Here is an 18029-nt window from a genome sequence, read left to right on the forward strand (position 1 = left end):
TGGGTATGCAAATATTCTATTGAATCCTCATGACTTCAATGACACACTAACAAAAATGTCAGCAGTAATTCCTCTGAAGCACATCTGTAGCAAAATGTTCTATGTAAACTACAAGTAATGTGCATATTTTTATATTGTATTCTCATATGTAGATATGATGTAAATAATATACGGTGGTTACACACAATGCTAATTACGTGTGAATCATTGTCTTTACTGCACCCATTTTTATTTATAGGCTGCACTTGTAGATTAAATCCAGGTTTGATTTCCCCCTCAGTGAAATTTGCAGCATTAGAGGCATGAACATAAAATCTACCTTCAACAGTTTTCATCTGTTGAATATTCTGCAATGAGCACTAAATTCCGCCTTCCTAGAATTGCTTCCTGCTGTACAAGATGAAGATGACAGAATGCATTTTGGGACACGGCTCTGTATGCAGAGCCCAGTGATACTCTTCGGGCCTTGCTGGTTCCCGGTCTCTCTCCAGGCCTTCTTCGTTCCTAGCCTCTGAATAATTATTTTAAAAATACCATTCAATCATTGCCCCCTTAGAAATGAGGAATTGTTGCACCCAGAGCATGATTATAATAGTAGATTGCCACGAGGGACAAGCATTCAAGATATTTTTAATGGAAATTATGTCTGGGTCCATCACTCACCTGAAGTTTTAGTTGAAACATTTGTGAAAAGGTCTTAAAAACTAGAGCGTAAAGCATTTCCTGAGCAGCCACCATTATGTTACCTCCTTTGCACAGTAAATGTACATTAGACTTTCCAAGTGCTGGCCAATCAATGATCTTAACCATGACAACCTTTACGGCTTAATTTTGCACAGTGTCACAGTTTGAAGGCCCCAAGAAGTTGTCTCTTTGCTGCCTAACACCTGCTGTGGGAATTTTACAGCACAGCACGCATAAGCAAACCTGTTTTACACCTGCTTTCCTCAACTAAAACCCAATGGTAACAAAAGATCTGCAGAGTCTTGTTTGAATGATAAATCTCCTTCAATTTGAAAACTACAGGGAGGCAATTAGGTCTTCCAAGTTCCCAGAAGCAAAAGACTCAAGACTTTGGCCTTCACCAAACCTTTAGGCAATATATTCAGCAGATGGAAGTCTTTTTATATCCTCAACTTTCTTCTATGAAAAGGACGTATTACTTTATAAAGGGCATTTGTTATTTTATATACGAAAACCTTTTTTCTAAAAACTTCCATTGCTCATGCTACCCATCCAGATGTGGCATGCTCCTTTGTGGAGTACAAACATTGAAAGGCCAGTTTGATTAAGGTGAGATGGGTGACTGCTCTCTCTCATGGCTAGAAAGCAAGAATTGGGAGCGATCTCATCCACCCACCAAAGTGTTCTGCAGTTTGATCTACATCCCCACTTAAACGATACACCCACATGCCTCTGGTTGATTACTGCAGGAAAACTAGAACTCTGCAGGACCCTGAGGCCAACTGCTGTTGGTCCCTATTGCACCCAGCAAATTTTAAATTATATCCATTAAATACATGTTATTGTACTTTAAAAGAAAAAGGCAAGCCAGACATACAGGCAGATCACACATTTCAATTCATGAATTTCAGAGCATCAATCAGGTGTTTAAACTCAGCTGTTATTGTCAAGTCTGGAAGGCTCTTTCTTTTGAAAGACAGCAAGTTCCTTCAGTCTGAGTTTAATATAAATAAGTATGCACAAAATCAAGCACTTCAAGGGATAAAAAGAGTCCTAATGACAGCAGGTGGAGTTGAATACAGACTATCGAAATACTTGTTGGCATGATTCAAGAGTGCTCAAGGCCATCTGATGCTAAGGGCCATATGAGAAATCAGCAGAGACCTAACCTAGCTAATTGTCTCCCCTGATTGTGACGGCTCTGATTAGAAGAATAATCAGCTCTCAGCAGCCTGTAGGCAAAAATGCCATCCAAGGGTTTTTCCCCCTTTATGATGATGCAGAGCAGAATTCCAGATCTCATCATTACTGCACTTTTTCAACACATTAAAGGAGTTTCTATATGAACAAAGAAAATAATTCCCTTCATAATTAGCTAAAATATTTTGCTCCTGGTTTTGCCCCCCCCCCATTTTTCTTTTCTGCAACAGCTTTCCTACAGAAAAAAGAGATAGTGTCTGGATACTGATACCCAATTTACTTTCCACAGTCACAAAACATGCTTGTGTAGCTCTCATGATGAGGCGCATCATAGTATAAGGAGGCTTATTATCTGTGTCTACTTATGATTAGATGAGGAGTGCAAATGTGCTCCCCACAGGGTGTGACATTAAAGCAGTTGCAGGTATAAAATTTAAAACACTTCCCACATAAAAAGATGTTATGCCTACATAGAGCGAATACCCTACCAAGATTGGGAACAAGATTGGGAACATTTTCTCATGTGCATTTTCAGAGATGTTTAAGCATTATATATTCAGTACAGGCCATGGCCGATTTATGTGCAACCAATTGACGTGTGACATCAACTGGTTGTGTATCGCGACGACCCAGAAGTGGCCAGAAAGAGGGGTCGAATGGGGGCGGGGGTAGAACAGGGTGTAGTGGCCCTGTGTGTATTCTGTCATCATGCACAATGACCCAGAACACAACCCCTGCACAAATAGAGGGTTGCCTATGTGTTAACACTAACTATGGGCTTGGTCAGAAGCTAGGTTGCTGTGTCCCACCAAGACTTTCCTGGTAACCCACCAGCTCTCCAACCCAATTTGGCATTCCCTATGAAGCTACCGGGATGCAGGTGGCACTGTGGGTTAAACACAGAGCCTACGACTTGCCGATCAGAAAGTCAGCGGTTCAAATCCCTGCAACGGGGTGAGCTCCCGTTGCTCGGTCCCTGCTCCTGCCAACCTAGCAGTTCGAAAGCACGGCAAAGTGCAAGTAGATAAATAGGTACCGCTCCAGCGCGAAGGTAAACAGTGTTTCCGTGTGCTGCTCTGGTTCGCCAGAAGTGGCTTAGTCATGCTGGCCACATGACCTGGAAGCTGTATGCCGGCTCCCTCGGCCAATAAAGCGAGATGAGCGCCGCAACCCCAGAGTCAGTCACGACTGGACCTAATGGTCAGGGGTCCCTTTACCCTTTACCTTATGAAGCTACCAACATGAGTTTGACCAAACTACGGGAGGCAGTGGAAGGCAGGAGTGCCTGGTGTGCCCTGGTCCATGGGGTCACGAAGAGTCGGACATGACTAAACGACTGAACAACAACAAACAACATGAAAAAAAGGACAGAGCACTAGTGGGAACTACATGCTGTTGCCACCTTTGGCTTCTTTGAGTGGAAGGGGATATAAACTGAATTACCTAATAATGATAGTGATAGTGATGGTGAGGATCCTCACTGTGATGCTGAGAGATTTCAGATCACCCCTTCCCCATCCTAAAGTTCAATAATCACTGAGCAGGAAAGCTGGCAGTACTTGATCTATCCATCTGTCTGTGTGTGCGGTAGAGAATACGGATTTTCCTTATGAATTTGGCCTTATCAAATAAAATTAAAAAAAAAACAGAATCAGAAAACCGTAAGTAGCGCTGAAATTGTATAGAATGATACAATGTCTAGGGCTTCAATCCTAACCCCATTTACCAAGAAGTAGACTCCACTTGATTCAATAGGATTTAGTTCTCAGCTGGCCTGCTTAGGGTTGTGCTGTAAATTAACATCTGTAAATGGGCAAGCATTACATGTAACTTGAAGTAATCTTTAACTAAAATCTTTCACAGGTAACATATTAAGACCCATTAGTGATTTTTTTAAAAATTTAATCCCTTCCCAGTTTGTGGCTTCTCAGTTCAGTTCAACCCTTTATAGCTTTTATTCCTTATCCCTAGAAAAGCTTCCAACTAGAAAAGCAGCATATATTTTGAGTTTTGCCTGCTTGTTATTTTTCTGCTGTACTTTACCTCTTCTGCTTTCAGAATATAATGACTTCATCTTTCCATTAGTTGTTTTCAACAGGAGAAAATCACAAGTATTCCTTTGAATGCAAAGTAATATGCCACAACAATTATGGTTTCTAGGCTAGCAATTTCATGAAGCACATCTTGTCATTTTATCTTGCAGCATGGCAAGCTTGTTACTCTTTGTATATTTACCCAGAAATGTGTAGTTGATCACACATAACCGGGGGAAACCTAACACAAACTGGAGAGAACATTCTTTCTTCCCTTTGCAGCCCAACATCTTTTTGCAACGAATGCAATTTAAGTTCAGGTGCTGCATCTGTTTTGACAGAAAGGTGATGCATGACCTTTCATCATAAATAATTAAAGATTTAAATCATTAAGATTAACACAATGACGTGCTGCTCGGCAATTTTTACCCTTCTGCCAAGCGATCAATTGATACTGTAATGCTAACTACCGTATTTTTTGCACCACAACACTCACTTTTTTCCTCCTAGAAAGTAAGGTGAAATGTCTGTGCGTGTTATGGAGGGTATGCCTACGGGTGGCATGCCTACGGATTTTCCTCCTCTAAAAACTATGTGCGTGTTATGGTCAGGTGCGTGTTATAGAGCGAAAAATACGGTACATCACAGTAAGCCATGAGACAGCTATAAAAAGGTAAAGGTAAAGGACCCCTGACAGTTAAGTCCAGTCGCAGAGGACTCTGGGGTTCTGGTGCTCATCTTGCTTTACTGGCCGAGGGAGCCGACTTTTCTCTGCAGTTTTTCCAGGTCATGTGGCCAGCATGACTAAGCCACTTCTGGCAAGACCAGAGCAGCACATGGAAACGCCGTTTACCTTCCCGCCAGAGCAGTACCTACCGTATTTATCTACTTGCACTTTGACGTGCTTTCAAACTGCTAGGTTGGCAGGAGCTGGGAGCTTACCCCGTCGCAGGGATTCGAACCGCCGACCTTCCGATCAGCAAGCCCTAGGCTCAGTGGTTTACACCACAGCACCACCCGCGTCCCATACTTCGAAGTTACACTTTGAAGCTATACTTCAAAGTTGTATTTCTTAGCTATACTTCGAAGTAAATATGACACCCTGGAAGCAGAATTTGGTAAATGAACCTGGAAAATCATGCATTGAAATAAATACCAGTTCTCCATTATTCATTTCTTTGTTTGTACTAATAGTCAGGTGAGTAAGGACGGACAAGGAAAGGAGCATAACCAACTTCTGGTATCACCCTTGAAAGAATCCCCAATTTGACCAGCAAACAACATGGTAAAGTATCTATACTTGGAAACAAATAGGGAGTTTCTATCTCCAACTTTCTCTCTACTTTCCAGTGTATGATACAAACATGAAGAAGCATTTTATACAGTAAGCCCACCCATAGGTGTTAGTTTACCACTGACAGGAAATGTTAAAACAACAACCCCACAAGCAAAAGGAATATCACTATGTTTATTTGGACTCAGCTGCTAATGCATGGGTTGCTAAAACAGTGCCTGTAGGCATAGGTGTGTTCACAGAGGCTTTTCCCTAGTGCCCACTCCTTACCCTGCTGAAATTAAACTCAGAAGAAGCATGTTCAATGTTAGAAACTGAGATACGAAAGACAGGAGCTAAACGGCACCTTGAACCTAGGCTTTTGGCGCAAAAACGGAATCTATAGGCACACCTTTTTTTGTAACAAGAATACAAAGCTAAAAATGAATGAACTGCAGCTAAACTATTATGTTCATTTTTCACATGGTCTAGTCCTTCCCCTCCCCACCCCCTTAATATTCTTAAGAGGGTCTCTCCTCCAGTCTTCAGAGAGTAGCTGAAAGTGGGGAGGCAGAAAAAGGTCCTGCTTTCCTTCCACTCTGCAGTTTTAATCTGAACTCTTAGGCGCAGTACTGCGCCCAGAGCTCAGAAGCTGCTCGCGCTAATGAAATTCCCTGTTGCAAAATGTGCCTAGAACAATGAGAGTTTCGAACACTGAGCATGCTCATGTAGCTCTTCCCCTGCTGTAATCCCCACCCTCAATATTCCCTCTCCCCCTGCAACGAGGCTGGGAAAAAAGCCTTCCACTGGCTCAATCAGATGGCTTTTTTCCGAGGCTAATGGAAGCAGGCATGTGGGGGGATCTTCCTCAGACTGCAGCAGGGCTGACATGGTTGAACATTGCCTCTCCAGTTGCACACTCCATGAGAATCACCCCCTCCCGATAAAGCTTGGGAGTAGGGCAGTGAGTGTGTGTTCATGTGCCTGGTTATAATGAGTAGGGCTGGGTGACATGTTGATATATACCATGATATATATCGTCCAAAACTGGTTTGAAGTCCATATTCTGATATTGATTTCATAGTTTTTGACCTGGCAAATAGATCACAAATCATGTTGTGTGTTAGGGCTAGGCAATATATCATCCAAAACCGGTTTCAAATCCATTTCATGATATTGGTTTCATGATTTTTGACCTAGCAATATATTGCTAATCATGATGTGTGTGTACGTGTGTGTGCTATGCAAAAATCACAATGTGGGAAAAACCGTGAAGCTAGCCAATGCCTCTACAAAGCTCCATCCTTATTTCAGACATTGTGATATATCAGTATATCGCAATGTTTAGCTGGTGATATATCGTGATGTTGAAAACCAGATATTGCCCAGTAAGTGTATGATTGTGTTGAGTGTGTGCTACCACAACCGTTTCTCTGCTTTTCAAACATGCCCACAGTCCCAAAAATATTGGCAAAGCCTGTGCAAATGGGTTTCTATCCTGAGGAAGATCAGCAGAAATGTATGTTTAAACTCTGGCGAAACGTATTGCCAGAAACAGAGAAGGAAATAGATAAATATGTGGAGGGAAAGTAATTCAGACTCTGTTATAGACCTAGTATGTCAGGAGCACCGCCTGTTTTCTCCCAAATAAAGCTCTTAATTTTCTTCCCTGCCTTAAAGATGGTATGCAGGCAAAAGCTTGTTTTATTCCCCAATTCTTCCCTCCACACAGACATACAGGGATTTAAGAAAATCAGTGGTGTCTCCTTGCAGTTAGAGCTCAGAGCAATTTAGTAATGGAAATTTTCTTCACTTCACTCAGTGCAAATTGCTTTTCCCCCCTCACAAGATCCCCAATGAACTGTAAAAGCCATCACTTTGGTCCAGTTAGCATCTGCATCCATTCAGAACCAGCATAATAGAGACCACAATGATTTATTGAAGCAGACTGTCCATTCTTGAAAAAAAATTAAAATAAAAAGTCACCCATTTAACAGAAAAGAATGCCTCCAATTGCTCCCATGCACATTACATTTTACTATATCTAATGAATAAATCTGAACCTATTGACAAACATAGGTGAAGTTCCATTTCTTTCCATATGCATAGTCATGCTGCAGACTCCCACTCCCCCAGCATGAAATGTACTAAACACAAGGGGTGATTTATATCTGCACCTAATTAAACAATTTTTAGAAGCTGTCCTGGCCCAGATTTGGCTTCTAATGACTTGTGGGTGAAGCAAGCCAATGGAAAACATCCATATGAAAACATTATGTGACAAAAGAAATCTTGGTTTTTCTTAAATCCTTAAGTTCTTTTTTAAAAAAGGAATCCTTTCACATGATTCGTAGGTATTTTAGCAACAATAAGTAATTTTAGTAACAAGTACTAAAGTAAAATCAGAAACATGCAACTTTCAAAGACAACTGTTGGCTTTTAAAGTAACTTGTCGGATTGTGAAATGGAATATTTTGAAAACAGTAGACCATAAAACATTGTATCATGCAATCCTTGCTACACTCAGCAAAACATTGTTGAAATATTTCCATGTGAAACAACTTTCCAAGTAAAGGAAATTCCTTTTGTGGCAGATTTACTCAAGCTACATAACATTAGTAGTATGCTAATGTATTATGTACCGGTGCATCAGGGCTGGAGAACCTATGGCTCTTGAGATGTTATTAGACTCCAAGTCTTGTCATGCCTGATAATTAGCCCTGCTGCCTGCAGCTTCTGGGAGCTGGAATCCAACATCTGTAGGGCCACATGTTTCCCAGCACTGCCTTAACACTCATGGAAAGTCTTTTGATCCAGAGGATCTCTCTGCTAACCAAAGGGAAGTGGAGGAATTGTTTTGTCTAGTTAGCTTTTCACTTGCAACCCCATCCCATGTCAACTTCCACCAAATTCTCTTAAGCTCATTTTAAAGGGTTGTGGGGACTATAGACCGGAGAGGGACAATTAAAAATAACCTCCCTCCTCTACTCCTGATAGCAGAGGCATCTGCTGGCTCTATAACCCTTTCATGAGAACAAGGTCAAAAGTTAGATTGCAGCCTATGTTTCGAATGCCACAAAATGGGACCTTTGCCAAAGCAGTGACATCCACTTCTCAGTCTTGAATCTGCACTTAAAAGCGGGTTGCTGGATGAACATTATTTTTGATCAAAGGTCTGCTGAAGTTTCAAACAAGATTATGTGCAGTCAAAATGTAAATGAGCCAGGGCAGTGCACCAAAAACATTTTCAACAGGGATATGTTCAAGTTGTTGCATTAGCTTAAAATATATTATGGTGACTTAACACCAAGGGAGTAACTTCAGTATTCTCAAGACTGTAGGAAGTATGAATTTTGTATTCCTCATAAAATAAACAGGCTTGGAGCTTGGCTCTTTAAAAATACAGGATTTATAATATTGGGAACAAACACATTGTAGATAAGTTGCTTGTGCTCCATGTTAGATAAGTTATGTTTTCCTGTGAAGTAAACAATTTTAAGCAATTAATTTATTTTCCTTTGAAAACCAACCCACCCTAATATCAGGTGCAACTTGTTTTTGGTGTAAACTGCATATTGAAAAGAAAACTGGGTGGGTGGGTGTCTAAACTTTCTTAGAAGCAATACAGTCTCTGGAAAGATCAGATAAGAGGGTACATCCTACAATATGTGAGCACACAACCATAATTTTGTTATCTTTAACCAACAGCATTCAGAATAATAATAAGGGCAGACTTCTTTAGGCAATTCCTTTTACATATTCAGTGAATGTGTGACAGGAAAGTGAAGAAATGCCAATTGTCTAAATCCCTAATACAGTAGTGCCAGCTGGCCACTCATTTAGGAGCAATGTGAAAGGGTGTGGGAGCATATATACAACTTCTCTCATCTGTATGAATGTAGGACCTTTCACGTTCCTGCTCTTTCATTCTGCATTTAATACATATGCTTGGGGTGTCTAAAGAAGGCCACTGTGCCCTGTGAATCATGCAAGATGTGCAAAAGCAGTGGCAGCATAGATGGTGCCCTCCGAGTTATTAGACTACAACCCCCATCATTCCCAATCAGCCATGCTGACTTATGTACAGTGGTACCTCGGGTTACATACGCTTCAGGTTACAGACTCTGCTAACCCAGAAATAGTGCTTCAGGTTAAGAACTTTGATTCAGGGTAAGAACAGAAATCGTGCTCCGGCGGCGCAGCAGCAGGAGACCCCATTAGCTAAAGTGGTGCTTCAGGTTAAGAACAGTTTCAGGTTAAGAACGGACCTCCGGAACGAATTAAGTACTTAACCCGAGGTACCACTGTAAATTATAGTTCATCTGAAGGGTACCATGCTGGAGGCTCTTGCTCAAATGTAAAGAGTTGAGAAGAGACTCAAGGGCATCCTGATCAAATTTGCAGATGACACCAAATACAAGATGGGGGACACCAAATACAAGATGGGGGACACCTGGCTTGAGAGCAGTACATGTGAAAAAGATCTAGGAGTCTTGGTTAACCATAAACTTGACATGAGCCAACAGTGTGGCGCGGCAGCTAAAAAAGCCAATGCAATTCTGGGCTGCATCAATAGGAGTATAGCATCTGGATCAAGGGAAGTAATAGTGCCACTGTATTCTGCTCTGGTCAGACCTCACCTGGAGTACTGTGTCCAGTTCTGGGCACCACAGTTCAAGAAGGACACTGACAAACTGGAACGTGTCCAGAGGAGGGCAACCAAACTGGTCAAAGGCCTGGAAACGATGCCTTATGAGGAACGGCTAAGGGAGCTGGGCATGTTTAGCCTGGAGAAGAGGAGGTTAAGGGGTGATATGATAGCCATGTTCAAATATATAAAAGGATGTCACATAGAGGAAGGAGAAAGGTTGTTTTCTGCTGCTCCAGAGAAGCGGACACGGAGCAAGAAAAGAAAGAAGATTCCACCTAAACATTAGGAAGAACTTCCTGACAGTAAGAGCTGTTCGACAGTGGAATTTGCTGCCAAGGAGTGTGGTGGAGTCTCCTACTTTGGAGGTCTTTAAGCAGAGGCTTGACAACCATATGTCAGGAGTGCTCTGATGGTGTTTCCTGCTTGGCAGGGGGTTGGACTCGATGGCCCTTGTGGTCTATTCCAATTCTATGATTCTATGATTCTATGAGATGGATTTGATATAATCTAAAACTCTTTGCCTATATAGGAAGGTGTTTCTCAGGCTACCTGCCCACTTAATTGAATGAGTCCTATGATTTTAATTTCTGTGAAGATGAATACAGATAATTAGGAAATTATATGGAATGCAATGGCATTCACTTATAACTCTTGAAGTTACACTTCAGAAGGCTACTATAAGATTCCCCCAGCATTATGTCTGAAAGAATAGTATTGCACTGTGTGTCAAAAATGAAAAAGCAATGTTTCTGAACACGTTCAAGCAAAGCGCACAGTAAAGACAAGACAATGAGATGCATGAATGACTGAATTTCAGAATTAAACCTTTTTGCACTCTAGAGAGCATACTGATCTGCTAGTATACTGTCTTCCTTCTATTCGTCTAAATTTATTTTTGTTTTTTTAAAAAACATTTACTACACTAATAAGAAATCATGACTGGTTTCGAAGGATATAAATACAAGATGAATTGCAGCATCAGTACAAACAAACAAATCATTAACTAGAAAGAATAAAGCAAAAGTACAAATTGATTTAGAAGCAGAATACGTCATAAAGCCTTAGTTTACAATTACTGTGGGCCATGCAGGTGCAATTAAAAGGATGCTCTGTGATAGCATTTTATTCTGGATGAGGCCTTTTCAGGAGAGGCATGTCAAGTCAGTGTCTCTCAACAGAATTACATCCAACAAGCAATTACATGTAGACATGGCCCTCTTCTGCCAATCAGACAATGCAAAGACCTTTTCCAGACCCCACTTTAACTCTATGCCTGTTACAATGTAAGAGGATTGATTTGTAAAGTGCTAGAGCATCTGGTTTTAACTTAGCTACCGCTTTGTATATATTGACGAGGAAATGTGAGCGTGTACGTGTGTGCAAGCATATACTTTTTTCTCAGTGAAAAAGAACCTGGGGCTACAAATCCCAGGAATGTAGGCTTCAACCTTCTTTGCTCCACATCTCCCATTATTGCCTGCTGACTATTTATGCTCACAAGGGAGCGTGAACTATCCATGAGTGCAAAATGGATACAGCACAAATTGATTCAGTAACATCACAGAGACATGTATGAATAATGAGATTCAGTAGCAGTCTGTCACACAGAAAGCATATCGGTCTAACTGATTTATTGAAAACTTGACTTGAGTAAAATCTAATTCATCAGAAAGAACGTATATAAGTAATCTAGTCTTGGTATGCTTTTCCTTCATAGGTGCTTGCTGGCAGAACACATACATTAATTGAAACAGAGATGACATTTCAGTTTCCATATGGTGCTTCCAGAAGAGAAGTAATGGGATAACAGTGTGTACACACACACACACACACACACACACACACACACACACACACCTTGGGTTTTCCTCCTAGGCACTGTTAGAAACTGGGATAGAAAAGCTAGGAGACAAATGGCTCCTGAACCTGGGTTGTGGGTGCCAAAACAGAATGTCGAGTTGCCATGGCCAGCAACACTTTTTATTTATTATTTTGATAAGTATGAACTAATACGCAATTCCCATAAGTGACACATTGTTAATTGTTAAATTGTTAATACATGTTTAATTTGGTGTTTACAATAAAAAGATTGGTACCATACAGCAGTTTTCAAAACACTCTTACTCTTTATTGTTAAACTCCTTAACATATTGCCTATCCTTAACACAGGCATAGGCAAACTTGGCACTCCAGATGTTTTGGGACTACAACTCCCATCATCCCTGACCACTAGAGATGATGGGAGCTGTAGTTCCAAAACATATGGAGGGCTGAGTTTGCCTATGCTTGCCTTAACATATACTTCAATACTTCAAAGCGCATACATTTCAGTAATCCTTGAGTGTCAGCCAGGCACAAGAAATGGCATCCAGACTTTTGGAGGTACTCACACATGGAGAATCTTTAGGTGGAAAATGTGCCTGGCACCTTGCTAATTTTGAACCATGCTCCTAGGCTAATGTTGGGGTCTCCCAATTTTCCTGAGGGATTATTAAGTCCCTGGATATTATTTGATTACTTATAGATGAGAGAGTAGGACACGGGTGGTGCTGTGGGTTAAACCACAGAGCATAGGACTTGCCGATCGGAAGGTCGGCGGTTCAAATCCCCGCGGCAGGGTGAGCTCCTGTTGCTCGGTCCCTGCTCCTGCCAACCTAGCAGTTCGAAAGCATGTCAAAGTGCAAGTAGATAAATAGGTACCGCTCCGGCGGGAAGGTAAACGGCGTTTCCGTGCGCTGCTCTGGGTCACCAGAAGCGGCTTAGTCATGCTGGCCACATGACCCGGAAGCTGTACGCCCACTCCCTCAGCCAATAAAGCGAGATGGGCGCCGCAACCCCAGAGTCGGCCATGACTGGACCTAATGGTCAGGGGTCCCTCTACCTCTACCTAGATGAGTACTGAAAACCTGTAGTGTCTTTGTACTCTTATTTTCAAATATACATGCATGGCCTACTAGAAATAAGCTAAGTCCCCCCAAAAGGCAGCAAAAGTTTGATCTTGTATGAAATTCCCAAACCCAACTATGTGGATCCAGCACCCCACAACTTGACTGGGGGCAGCCTGAAATGAGGGATGGGGGGTGGAATCTGGTTTGGTTCATGTGTCAATGCAAATCTACCTAATTTTCACTTCCCCAAAAAATATAGCTATGCTTTGAAATTCACGCTTCTAAGAATTTTCCAATGCCATTCTTTAACTGATAGATGTACACGTTCATGAAAGTAATGTAGAAAAATGCACATATTAATGAAAATAAGATACAGAAAGTAGTATTAGAGAAAATGGTGTATAAAATGGAGAAATGTGCACTAAAATGTTGACTTTTTTTGTGAGGATTCACAAACTGATGCAGAAATGTGGAGAAATGAACTTAAGATTGGAAAAATGAGAAACTGAGAGAAACCAAAACTGACAGATTCATTCATCCCTATCAAAAATTTCCAGCTCTGTAACTCATATTTTCTATTATAATAAAGTTTCCGAATCTAAACAAACCACCAAATTTGTCTCAAACTGCAAACTTTTCTTTATGACATGTGCCTTAGATAGCATTAAATGCATTAAATGAAGGACCGGAATTGTTTATGTGAATAAAGCACATGGGATTTAGACCGGTGAGTTAATTAAGTTATGATTCAGTTTCATCAGGAGAATAATATTCCTATGAAAAAAGGGCATTTTAAAAAATTAAATCCAATAAGAAGAATTTCAAAAGAAGAATTTCAGATGAGTGGGTTTTTTTTAAAAAAAAAAAAGGCAAAGAACATTCAGGCAAGCCTCTGTTACCTGAAGTTTGGTGTGTCCTTCAGGACCTAAATTTCTTGATTATTCAAACCCTTCCAAATATTCTGAAAGTTTGCATACACAAGACTTAGTATAAAGGAAATGAGAAGCCATATCGCATGTTGCTAATATTTTTTTTTAAAAGCGGGCCAATATGATATAATGGCAGTTGTATGAATAAAAGTGGCCTGTGCTCTGAGTTTTAACCTTCTTCCCCCTTTTTATTTTCATAAAATGCGTAGCAAATAAACACAAAATAAAACACCTGCTCCAGTCAACTTGGTGTCGCTATTTTAAGGTCAACAGAAAGCCTTGTCCACAGTCAGCCACCCACATCGCTGAAAACCACAATGATAAGATTCTAAGAAAAATGTGCTTGCAGGCCATAATGACAAGGTCAACACCTGTGAAGCTGGGATTTTGTTGGAACCATTTTGATGAGTTTCCCATATGCCGCTATGAGTTTTCTTTATTACATGTTCAATATCAAATCAATTTCTAGTACAGCATTCATGGTTAGATTATTAAAAAAACAACAACATGAAAGTGTTAAATGTGCCTGTTTTTGCTAAGTTTACACTATTTGGCTGCAGTGTTATATTTTTATTCCAGATCACACAGGAAGTCCCTTCCAATATGTCTCCTATCCCAGAAAGTCAGCTGTTCAATATTTTTCTCTTCACATGCTTGAGTATTTGATTTTACTTGCCAGATTTTCCTCTAAGAAGTTACAGTGGTATTTTCATTTGTTTATTTCTAGAACCTCTTCATACATTACAATTCACAATAGAACAAATGAAGAGCAATACATATATATTATTTTCTTGAGATGAGTATATAGTATGAACAGCTACTACTTTACATTGGGGGCCCTGAACTGTGAACTTGCATATAGAAAAAACCTAAGTCCATGAACACATCATTTAAAAATTGCATTTTTTTATTAGTGCGCAATCTTGAAGTAGCCTAGCATATGCAACAAACAAAAATGTGTTTAATTCATACTAGATAAATAATAAAACAAACACAACTATACAGTTAGACTGACAGAAATTTTAACACACTGGGTGGAATCCCTCAGGACCTTCCATTTGTGAAAGGCACTTGGATTCAATTTTTGCAGCCCCCCTTTCCCTTCTTCCTTACCAGTTCTTAGGTTCCCTACTCTGAAGAGATTTCTGTTCACACCAGTGGTGTAGCGTGGGGGGTGCAGGGGGGCCCGGCCGCACCGGGCGCAGCATCTGGGGGTTAGGGTTAGGGGGCGCAAATCCATGGGTTAGGTGGCGCAAATTACTTGCCTTGCCCTGGGTGCTGACAACCCACGCTACGCCACTGGTTCACACAAAAGGCTGCTGGAAAAATATGCAAAAATAATCTCCCTATTCTGTTCATGAGAGCACCCCTGTCCACGAGTAGATCTCAGCTCATGGATCTCTGGATCAACCTACTGTCTCCAATACAACTAGACCTGAAGTGTAAGTAACTATTTTTAGAATCTGCCCTAGGAATGCTTATCTTGTGGATATCAGGCGTTGGTCACCCACTGAGAGTTGGGTGCTTCTGCAAGCAACTGAGAACATTCACCCAGGGCTTTCCTGATCATTCATATCAGCTCCTGGCATTCCTGGTTACTTTAACTGTAACTTTATATACGTGTGTGTGTGTGTATGTGTGTGTGTGTGTTTAGAGTGTGATTTTCTTATTTTCTAAAAAAGTGAATTTAGAACTTTTCATACACAACTTTAAGTTTTCTTTATTTTAGTTTTTTTTCCACTATAACATGCTTTTTCCCTTTCTTGGGAAATGAAAGATAACACTTCATTCCTAAGTAACTATGATTTTGAATGACTCGACCTGCTTTAAAGACGCAAGGGTGCAGTTGTGCTGTGCGATATATCTGAGAATAAACTGCCTTGTTGGCAGATCTCCCTTAAGTGTAGCTGTAATTTTCTTGCATGAGGTCCACTTTCAACCAATCCAGAAAAGGCATTGTGTGGGAGAGAGAAAAAAGAGAAGGCTTCTACATGAAGGGAAGTTATTCAAAGCAATAGATTAAATGCAAATTTACTGATGCAGCATATGTATTAAAAAAAGCAATTTTTTTTTTACTCAAGAGATGGATACCCTTTGTCTCAATTCAGATAATGACTCCATAGCGTTTCCATAGAAAATTCTACATTGCCATGGAGTTCTATCAGAACTCTCTAAGTGAACATAAATCTATTTTAATCTGTGGTTCGGAATTCCAATTTTTTTCTGTTCATAAACCATAGTCTGTCTCTCTAACAATGTTAATGTTTCAGTAACCATGTACTAATGTATGGGGTGTTAGGAGACAGGTGGCGCTGTGGGTTAAACCACAGAGCCTTGGGCTTACCAATCAGAAGGTTGCGGTTCAAATCCCCGTGACGGGGTGAGATCCCGTTGCTCAGTCCCAGCTCCTGCCAGCCTAGCAGTTCGAAAGCATGTCAAAGTGCAAGTAGATAAATAGGTACCGCTCCGGCGGGAAGTTAAACAGCGTTTCTGTGCGCTGCTCTGGTTTGCCAGAAGTGGCTTAGTCATGCTAGGCACATGACCCGGAAACTGTACGTCAGGTCCCTCAGCCAGTAAGGCGAGATGAGCGCCGCAACCCCAGAGTCATCCACGACTGGACCTAATGGTCAGGGGTCCCTTTACCTTTAATATCTCTTGTGGAGGACACTCCTTCTGGGGTAGCTTGTCCACCTTTAGTCCCCACCTTGCATTCAGTTCTAACCTGTGGTTCCTAGAAGCTGTCAGCATGGGAAATGGCTTCAGGCTAAACCAGGCTAAACCGGCAAGCTAAACCAGGTGAGGGTAGCCAATGGGTCTTAATCCCTCAGTGAGCTTGCGACTTCCCCTGCATGAGAAGACAGGTTATGGCAGAGTGAGCAAACAAGACCAAGAGTCTGTCCCAACAGTCAAGAAGGCAGTTAGTGCACATGCTGTAATGGGAAATGAGGGTCAGATGAGGATCGTCAACCTGGGAAGATAGCCCATGTAGGAGAAGGAAAACTCTGATCCTAAATCTCCGCTGCCTTGCAGCAATAATTCATGAGAAAGGCTTTGGGAGCCTTTCAAAAGCCTATTGCAAAAGAAAAAAGGAAGGTTGGTACTTCTAACTCAATTTGAAGCTATAGTATGAAGATAATATTATGTAGGCAAGGCTGTTTTTTGGAAGTCAATTAGGGAGGGGAGAGCGAGATTCTATCCTTATAGTACGTCAAAATATCTGATCAGTCTTATTTAACATCAGAAAGAACCTGTATCTACTGTATCTTATGAAACATTCTGAATCTTACAGAATTCTTTTCATCCTTCTGTTTGTCTCTGATACTTATTGGCTTGGGAAAACTGCTGAAGGTTTTAAGTTTCATTCTGTACCTTTAAACAAGTTCAAGGTGGAATAATAAGGTGTTTATGAGACAAAACTAATGAGTCACAGAGCAGAAGAAAATGAAGCTTGTTGTTTCTCACTTGTCACTGCACAGTTTGATAAGAAATCAACTCATGCCAGGAAAAATCCTTTATACGGCCATTTCTAAACTATAATTATGTCAGTCAAAGTTATTTTGAGTAGGGGGCTCCCCTTCTAGAGGTGTCTTTGAAATATTCCAGTGTTGAGCTATCACAGTCCCACAAAATAAGGAGTTCCCCAGGGTTTTTCAAAAAGTCCATTAAAAACTCTCTCACACACACATCTTTTTTGTTTTTTAACACCAACTTCAGAATCAGCAACTCTGGCAAACCCATTGTGCTGAAATTACAGGTTCAAACAAGATTAACAGTTCACCTTCCAGCTAAAGTTTACATGAGCAGCTCAGTAAAATACGTGCAGCCCTGTTTGGCTAGTGGACAAACCAGAGTACGTAAAGAAGTTTAACAAAATACATATTCAGTCACCTCTTGCTAATTCAATAAAACTAAGCAAACTACAGAAACAAAGCAAGAATTAAAATAGGAAGGGCAACATATTTTTCCATTCTCTTATTACTTGACAAAAACTGCTACTCATAGTCTACCCACAATAAATAATTACAGTTTTTGGTCTTCTTGGCTCCTTAGGTAAAAAGATCAGCAGAAAGCCCTAAGAAATATCAATGTTAAGTTGGTGTATGGATAAGGTTCTACTGTACATGACTGCCATATTTTTTAGTTAACAGAGACGTATAAGAGACACACCGTCTCTGACTTGCATGGACTTCTCTCCTCTCTAAAACAGAAGGAGAAGCCACTGTTCACCCCATATTTGATATAGCTTCTCATCAATTTCTTGTTTTTCTAGCTTCTCTAGGCCACATGACACCACAAGCTGGAGTGATTGCAACTTTCAGAGGTAGGCAACAGACGCTGCTAGACTGCAAACACATCTCATTTCCCATATCC

The 18029-nt window shown here is 40.8% G+C and overlaps 1 protein-coding gene across 4 annotated transcripts in view; it reads right to left on the minus strand.

The window, feature by feature from the left end:
* Positions 1–18029, minus strand: part of EFNA5 (ephrin A5) — a 225442-nt gene that overhangs the window by 55637 nt on the left and 151776 nt on the right. The gene's annotated exons all lie outside the window — the stretch shown is intronic.

The sequence above is a fragment of the Podarcis vaucheri genome (assembly GCF_965113315.1).
Source record: "Podarcis vaucheri genome assembly, chromosome: 11".
NCBI classification, from domain to species: domain Eukaryota; kingdom Metazoa; phylum Chordata; class Lepidosauria; order Squamata; family Lacertidae; genus Podarcis; species Podarcis vaucheri.